Here is an 8835-nt window from a genome sequence, read left to right as displayed (position 1 = left end):
TTCTATAAAATACTATTATCGAATATCCACAAATATTCAATGTTTGATATTTTTGCAACTCAACTAGAAATGTGAGTTGTGAAAGTAAGTAGATTTATTTTTTATTTTTATGTATATTGGTAACGGCTTCCTGGTATATACGTGGGAGGAGAATCTGCTTCGTTGGTATTGGCTTCCGTTGCCTGCCTCCCTACAAAATGTGCCTGGCAACTTTAATACCGCTTATAAAGTAACTAAGCACTTTAAAAGCCCCCCCCCCCCCCCCCCCCCCCCCCTCCCCCCTTGCTTTTAGCGATAAGACCGCCTGTTGTAACCTGGCTTTATTTTCCTTTAACATTTATTAAATTTGTAGTTCTACATGTATGTAAAATGTATAATTATTGGTGCAATAAAGAATATTTACTTACCTTCAAACCTCCAAGAAAAGAGCGTACTGTACTATCATCTTGAAGACCGGCGCTGTAGGTGCTGACCCTACCCAGCTGACACATCTCAAACCGATGTGTCATGATCACTCCTATGCCGACATCTCAACACGCCTGTCATTGCCCTCCCTTGTCGACACGCGTCGACACTTATTAACGGAAATAGCAGGAATTTTTTAAATCGTCTCCCAGAAATCGCGGAACATTAGTAACCTACGCAAATAAGAATTCAGTTAATAAACTGCCTGTAATGGCACCACGTGCTCAGCTGACACATCTCAAGTCGGTGTGTAGTCACTCTTCCTGATGACAAAGCTGACATTGTCGGCAAACCTATATATCACTGTGCCATCCCGATACTCATCGACAAAAAAAGCAAGCTTTCAGTATCATTCAATCTGTCATAATTATATGTATTTACTTTATTTAAAAAACCTCATGGGACTCATTACCAGTTCGCCGGACGATATCGGCCTGTCAGTTATTAGCGATTGTCAGGTTTTCCGAATAACTGACAGTCCGATATCGTCCGGTGAACTGGTAATCAGTGGGCCCCTCTACAGTACAAAAGGCGGACTTAATGCCTTTAGGCATTCTCTACCAGTCAACCTTAAGACTAAGCAAAGAGATTGTGAGCGGTATGTAAGTATGATGTAATGTATGAATAATCTGGCAGCGTTGTCAGTAGAAAAACGCATCAAATTATAAAAAAAATGGTGCAAGGAATTATTCTATAATACATTAATTTAGCTCCTTTTTCTACTGGCAAAGTTGGCTTGCCAGAGTATAACATTTACCACTAATACAGTGGACTAACTGGCGCCGTACTACCCAGCTGACACATCTCAAGTGTATCATCATCATCACTCCTACAACCGACATTCTCAGCACGCTACCGCCGAAAAATCCGTGGCGCCGACAATTAGGGATGTACAAAAATAGCAAGCTTCCAGTACAAGTATTTTACGGGAATCAACTTTTTCTTGTCACTCGTTGTCATGACCACGTACGCTGGGTCACTCTAAAAAACCCTGATTTTATGCCGCTTAATTTTACCAATTATACATTTTGTTGTAGCTCTTTTCACAATGAGTCATCTTCAATGTTGTATCAGTTTTTCTATCAAACTTTGCTGTTATCTTCGCCTGGCTGACGGGAGAATAACAATCATGAAATAGGGTATTGATACTTTCAACCTATTCAAAGACTCACAAAGCGATCCGCGGCCGATATAGAAAAGTTTGAAATAAAGGAAAAAAATATTAGTTTAACTGCTTCGGGGGAGCTTCGAACTCGCGATTCCGGGATACAAGATAAAAATTCAAAAAAATATTCTGCACGTAGGCCTCAAAGGCTTTTTTACAAATCAATACAATATTGATTAGAAACATCATATAGTGACATGAAAATACATAATAAACATTACATTATAGGTAGTAATACTAATAATCTTAACATAAATAATTACTACGATACAACAGAGATGTATTTTTAACCATAGAGTCTACTCTATGGTTAAAAATACATTAATCTGGGGTTGTAAAAGTTCCCCAATGTCTGAGTACTAATACTAATAAGATTTGGAGGTGTAAAGTCTCTCCAAGTGTCAAAATAAAATGTATATTACCAAATAAATCAATAGCGTCTACACTGTAAAGCTAGCAGTCTCATAAACTAATGCTACAGAATACATAACTAGTATGTATCCAACAAGTCAAGTATATGATGCAATGTTACAGAGACGAATAGTCTCCACGGTTAATACATTAAGTTAGGAGATGTATAAGGTCCCCACGGTAAACATTACCTGTACGGCTATCACCAATTTAACAAATGGCATATTCGCTAGCATGTGCGTAACTTACTTTCTATGCATCTCGCTCGTACTCGCATATTCGTGCGAGGAGATATATAGAAAGTAAAGTTACGCAGACTTTAACGAATATGTCAGTTTGACACTGCTAAGGCAGTTGTGGTAAGGCTGACCTGTAAGTACTGACAATAAAAAATACCTACTATGAAACGAAATGACAGCTTGAGGCGCCCTGCACCAGACTTGAGCGGAATTTATCAGAATTCCAGAGCCTGAATCGGTAGAGTTACGGAATCAATTTAGATTTTTCATGCAAAACAGTTGACAGACAATATGTGCTATATTTCTGATGAAATTCGCCTCGTGTGTGGTGCGCCTGAAACGTGTAGTTAATTTGTCAACATCACAACACAACATTTGTCGCATTCGAGGGAGAGGGTTGGATCCTCGCTCAGGGACCTTCCTGATGCAAAGGTTATCCATAGCTGTTCAACGTGGCAACGCGGCGAGCATGGGTACTTTTGCGTCGGGGGGGTCGTGGAGTGAATTTCTAGTGTAGGGTGTTATTTAGGTTAGTCGTAAGTACCTAATTTCATGAATTCTATAGTAGTTAAATGTCTAGTTTTAGTCTAGTTTCTATTGTTAGCTTAAAAATGTTTCGTTGTTAATGTCTTAATTTCAATTTTGTTATTTTTTTATGCTTAGATTTGACATTATATTTGTATTTGCATTGTACCTGAATAGTTCTAACACAGTCATATCGTAATATATTAAATGGCATTATAACATTTGTCAACCATATTCAATTTGGCACTAACCAACCACAGCCTCCGAACTGGAAAACTGTTTTGGGTACTACGTCGGTGGACAGTGTGGACGAACCATTAGCGAATGCATTATTTGATAATAATGCCGTTAACGAGGGTAGTTTATCGCCTCCCCTGCCGCCACCGGCGCTCACGTCTAGTCATTGGGCGCGGAGGACTGCGGCCCGCTGTCTGCACCGATCCGCCAAGGCGAGCTCCTGACGACACTCCTCGGTATGGAATGAAACATGTCGAGCGTTTTTCGACTTAAAATACGTGAGTGACCCATTTTTAATATATTTAATATGTCTGTCTCACAAAGTTTTTGTCATATTAAATATATTGTCATAAAAAATTCAAAAATAGCTCGTGTCATGACTCGCTGGCCAAATTATATACCACTGATGGTATCGATAAATAAATGTGTAAAGACTTTGAACTCTTTAAAGGAATGTCTCTGTTGTTGCATTTCAAGTAAATGCATCAGTAATTCAAGAGATCAATTTAACGAGTCTTCATTTAAAAAGAACAATATTTGTGCCAAATATATTTTAGCTGTTATCTGCCTAATTGAAGAACCAAAATATTTTCAAAAGTAATTGTCATTGTAAACACAGCTGTCTGTTAATTTTCGTTTGGTACAATGTTTCATTGATTTATTTAAATGAGTACAAAACTGATTTAAGTTGTGGTTATTTCTAGATATTGGTCAGGGGAAAATACGGTCAGAGAAATTGAACTATGACCCTCACCAGAAATACAATTGGGAATCAAGGTTTCCTTTAATAATACAATACAATAATACAATGCTCACCTCACACAAATTATAATACGTATGTGTGTAATTGTGTATGTATATTTTATAACTTCCTATTGTAATGCAATAAACGATATGTAATGAGTTATTGTTAAGTACGTTCTCATTTATTTGTTGTTTATAAGTTTTTGGCAAAAATTTCATTTTTGGTACAAGCTTTTATCGCTGACTGTACTTTTCTTTCCTCATGGAGACAATTCTAAAAACCCCAAACACAATTAAGTTACGTTGTTTTATGGCCACCTCCTGTCTCCATCATCAGATCATCTCGATGGTACCATAATATTGCATTGTCACCCGACTTACATATGTATGCAAATTTTCAGCTTCATCGGATACCGGGAAGTGGGTCAAATTTAACTTGCAAGATTTGATTACAAACAGACAACGGTCAGGTGAAAGTAAATAAAAGCTTGTAATAAAAAAAGTACTTAAAGATGTAATTGTTGTGGCCTAGAGTTTCAACGCCAAATGGTACAAAATGGTGCTCTCTACTGAGGCTCTTATATTTATAAGGTTTCAAAATATATTAATTATTATATATATCGTCGTCTAGTACTCGTATCCACAACACAAGTCTTATTGAGCTTACCGTGGGACTAGATCGATCTGTGTAAAATGGGGTATAATATCGTATATCTTTTGATTTTCTTGAAGTTTGTATGTCTATAGAGCACAAATAAAAATGTTCACAAGAGGCGTGGCCCGGACATCCGAGGATGTGCGCAGACGCCGGTACCTGCATTGTCGGAGCATGCGCAAATAGATCTTGCCATAAACGCGCACAGGACCGGACTCAGTGATGCTGGAGAATTCCAGCATATTTTTTAGAGAAAAGTTTGATTGAGCAATAAGTACTTTTTTTGTTGACGGTGTGGGAATGCAGTTAGACATCGCCGTTCCTCCTTCCCTTGCGCCTGAAGTGATCCAATTTTGAACATTGCCGGGTGGTGATAAGGAACTCTCACATCCCGGCCCTTTCCACTGTGAAAGAGGGGGAAGAGTCTACCCACTAAACCGACACCAGCGCTTCCCACAGTATGCCATTGGGGACGTCATGGGGTCGCGAACATTCTACCACGTTGCCCAATACCAATTTTCACAAGAAACAGTTTTTTTGAAATTGTGAAAGAGGGGTCTACCCAATAAGCCATGAAACTGTGAAAGAGGAGGAGGAGTCTAACTACTAAACCTTGAAACTCTGAAACAGGGGGAGGAGTCTACCCACTAAACCTTGAAAGAGAGGGAAGAGTCTACCTACTAAACTGTGGAAGGGAGGAAGGAGTCTACCCACTAAACCGGCGTCTCCCACAATATGCCATTTGGGCCCGTCATGGGGTTGCGAACATTCTACTCCGACGCCCAATACCGATTTACACAAAAAAGGTTTTCTTTTACGTTTATTAAGTTCTGCTCTACATCAAGTCGTACTCTACAGCCGTAACAGTAATTGACTCATTGTATGATCTCAGTTTGAAATTATTGGGCACGAAAAAGTTAGTTGAATGAGTGAATTTTCCAACTGTTCAATCAACATACAGAATTACACGGAAATTTCATTTGGCGATAATAGAAAATGTGACCCCACACGTTCCACGTTTTTTCTAATTCTTCAAGTATTTTAAAGGTTTGAGATAATTTAGCTAATTTACAAATAACATGTAAATTATTATCTAAATATTCCCAAACGCAAGACTCAGTAGGAAATGTGTAGTGAGCGTTATAATCACGAGACTTTACTGAAAGTTTAACATAAAAATAACTCCACTATTTTAATAAGGAAATCAGAAACCAACTATTTATACATTCATAGACACAAATAGTTTCTGGAGCCAGGCCGAGTCGAAAAATAAAATGCGCATTCGAAGTTGGCAGCGAAAAAATTCAGAAATCGGAAAAATTTAACGTAAACAAGAACGTACTGTGAACTCTTGGATGAACGCCCCCACCAGGAATAATTGATGACGTTGGGAGACAAAAAGCGAATGCCGTCTCACAATTATCCAAACAATACCAGAAGACGGTTGAAAATCTTTTCAGTTGCTATCGTTTCGCGTTTGTGACTACTTCTAACCTTACATCCTCAAAATGCTGAACTCCTCGGAAGGTACCAACCTGGTGGCGACCTATTGCATCCTGCTCCTTCTGCTGATTTCCCTGTGGCTCATGTATTCGGCGTTCTAACACCCACATGTGAGTAAAAATACATTTTGCTACTCAGACTAAATACGGTACGCTGCATCAGATCAAAAATGAGAAGCGTTGCGTCTATAAAGTTCTAGAGATTGATTGTGAGGCATTTGACCGCCGCTGAGGTAGACGGGGCTAGAATTCGTATGCGAGCTTAGTAATATTCACGACTACTTTCATTACTTATTATCGTTCTTGTATATTCAAGCGACAGAGGGGATTCGATCCTCCACTGATCAGTCCACTGAGGGTCAAACTAATTCAGCCGATTAATCGAATAACACACTGTAAATAAAGAAACTCGAATGCGGGTTCTCATACTGCCTAAATGTGCCTTTTTATATTCTGCGGATCAGGATCGTATCCTCTTAGTGAATGTCCTAGAGCAGTGGTTACTAACCTTTTCAGTTCTGCCACCCGTATGACTAACTAGGGAACCCGATTTTACCCCTACTCCCAATAAATATCAATATTCTTTCTTACAGGTCTAATTTCTGGTATATTTAATTGAGCTTATTACCCCCGTAACATACCAGTTTTACCCCCAGGGTAGGGTTTTAGGGTAATTACCCCCAGATTAGGAACCGATGTCCTAGAGAATAGTGGAATGGGCGCACGCTTTACTGGTCGTAGTCGGGATCTATCTCGAGCTTTGTCGAGTCGTTTGTCTTATCTTTAGTTTAGGAGTAGTAGGTGATAGTAATTTTGATCGCTCTGGCTTTCCTACTATGAGATGTGAATGCTCTGCCAGTGGACCATTTTATAAACAAATATGGTTGTTATATACAAACGGTGTTGGATTATTTAATTACAGACTGTTATAAAAAAATACATCTTCAAGGAATCCACATTTTTGCGTTAACATTCGAGCCACTTTTTAAATTTTATGCAGAAGAAGGCCCTACATAATCTACGGATTTTCTAAAGGGTGTGCCTCTCTGAATGGGGGGGGGGGAGGTTTTGTGCTAGACAATTACGAAACCTGAGGTACTAGTATTATAATTATCAATTCCAAATTTAAGCAACACTCCAGATCCAGGAAGATTTTGTTTTATATTTATAGATGACTTCGATCTTGACCTCTGCGAGTGGAGTCACATCTCTATTTTTAGTTTGTCTATTTTTCTAGGAATTCTTTTAAAACTTTTATTGAGCTTTGCGTAGGTTTTTGCCGCGGCGTTGTTTTTTAAACGCAACGCGACTTTGTTCTTCTGACGATAGAGCATTTTTAATTTCCTCGCTTAAGTTAAGTAGTTACATTTAAAATAGTGTATAAGGCACATTGATAAATTGTACATAGGTTGGCATCCGCGGCGACGTTGGACAAAATTGGGATGTTATTTGTATGTTTTATTATATTCAGCTATGGGTACATATAAATAACTTTTTAACTAACAATTTTTACTTGCTGTGACGCTTTCTTTACCAGGGACTAGTAGGACTAAGATGTTTATTTATTTAAAAGCTTCAGTAAGGATAAAGGAACTTGTGATTTAGTCCCTAACCTTCCAACAGTAAATACTTGTAATATGTTGTACTTACAAGTCAGCTTTGCTTACCTCTACCACTCACGCCGACCGTATGCTTATTTACGACTATCATAATTTAAAAAGGGTACTTCATACGATCAGCAAAAAAAGAACATAACCTAACTTAAAAACGAATTGCACACAACATTTTTTTTGTAAGTCAGATTATTTAAAGGACTTCATTTGAGGGAAGATTGAATATATTCCATTTGAAAACCCAAGTCTGGCCCTGTGTGCCACTGAAAGCTCCAGTAACCAGCATAAACCACAGTCCATCGCGAGCTGTAGAGTTTACCAACATGCAGCAGGAAACTGTGAATCTCGCCGCCACTTACATGATCCTTGTGATCCTGCTGTTTTTTCTGTGGCTTTTCTACTCTACGGTGTTTTGACGTGAGTTTAGATGTTTAACTGAAAATGTATATATCAATATCAAGCCTAAGTGAGGCCCTGTGGTGCACAGAATTTTCCAGTACCTACTTGTAACATGTATACCAGTTCATCGCGGGCAATGGAGGCTACCAACTGTTTCCAGTTATAGTTTTTACTAGATCTTTTCCAATAAGAAGTTAAAACAGTCATTGAATTAAACAATGCAAGTCAACGCTGAGACGGTGAACCTCGCCGCTACATATATGATCCTAGTGATCCTACTTTTCTGCCTGTGGGTTATCTACTCTACTGTGTTTTGATGTGAGTTTAGCTGTTTACTTTCGTCGGTATAACAATTGTACCACAATCCATCGCTGCTACAATGTAAGTCAACGCGGGGACTTTAATTCTGTTTGCCGCGGAGTGAAACACAATTTTTTTGAGTGACACAATTTTTTTGAGAACGTGAGGAAAGTAAGCTAGTGTACATTTATTCGATAGCATGACGTGACGTACGCGTTTGCGTTAAGTTTCATTTTGTATGGAATTTTGAGTTTCCACAACGTCCCGCTTGGCGCGCTGTTTCTAAATCCCATACAAAATGAGACTTAACGCAAACGCGTAAGTCACGTCACGATATCGAATAAATTTACACTAGGGGTTCGGTAAAATATTAGAAATATAATCTAAATATGCTAAATTAAATAAATATTCATTTAACATCATCAATTCATCACTTATAAGGGCATTTTCAGAAAAAAGCGTACTTTATCAGTAATCACCCTGTACTGTTTTTTTAAACCTGACATATTTTTCTATCTTATTATTCTATCGATTTAAGCAATAAAAAAGTGTCCCACTTTTTATTGTCAGTTTTGTAACG

The sequence above is a fragment of the Cydia pomonella genome, chromosome 5, assembly GCF_033807575.1.
Source record: "Cydia pomonella isolate Wapato2018A chromosome 5, ilCydPomo1, whole genome shotgun sequence".
Lineage (NCBI taxonomy): Eukaryota > Metazoa > Arthropoda > Insecta > Lepidoptera > Tortricidae > Cydia > Cydia pomonella.
This window is presented reverse-complemented; position numbering follows the sequence as displayed.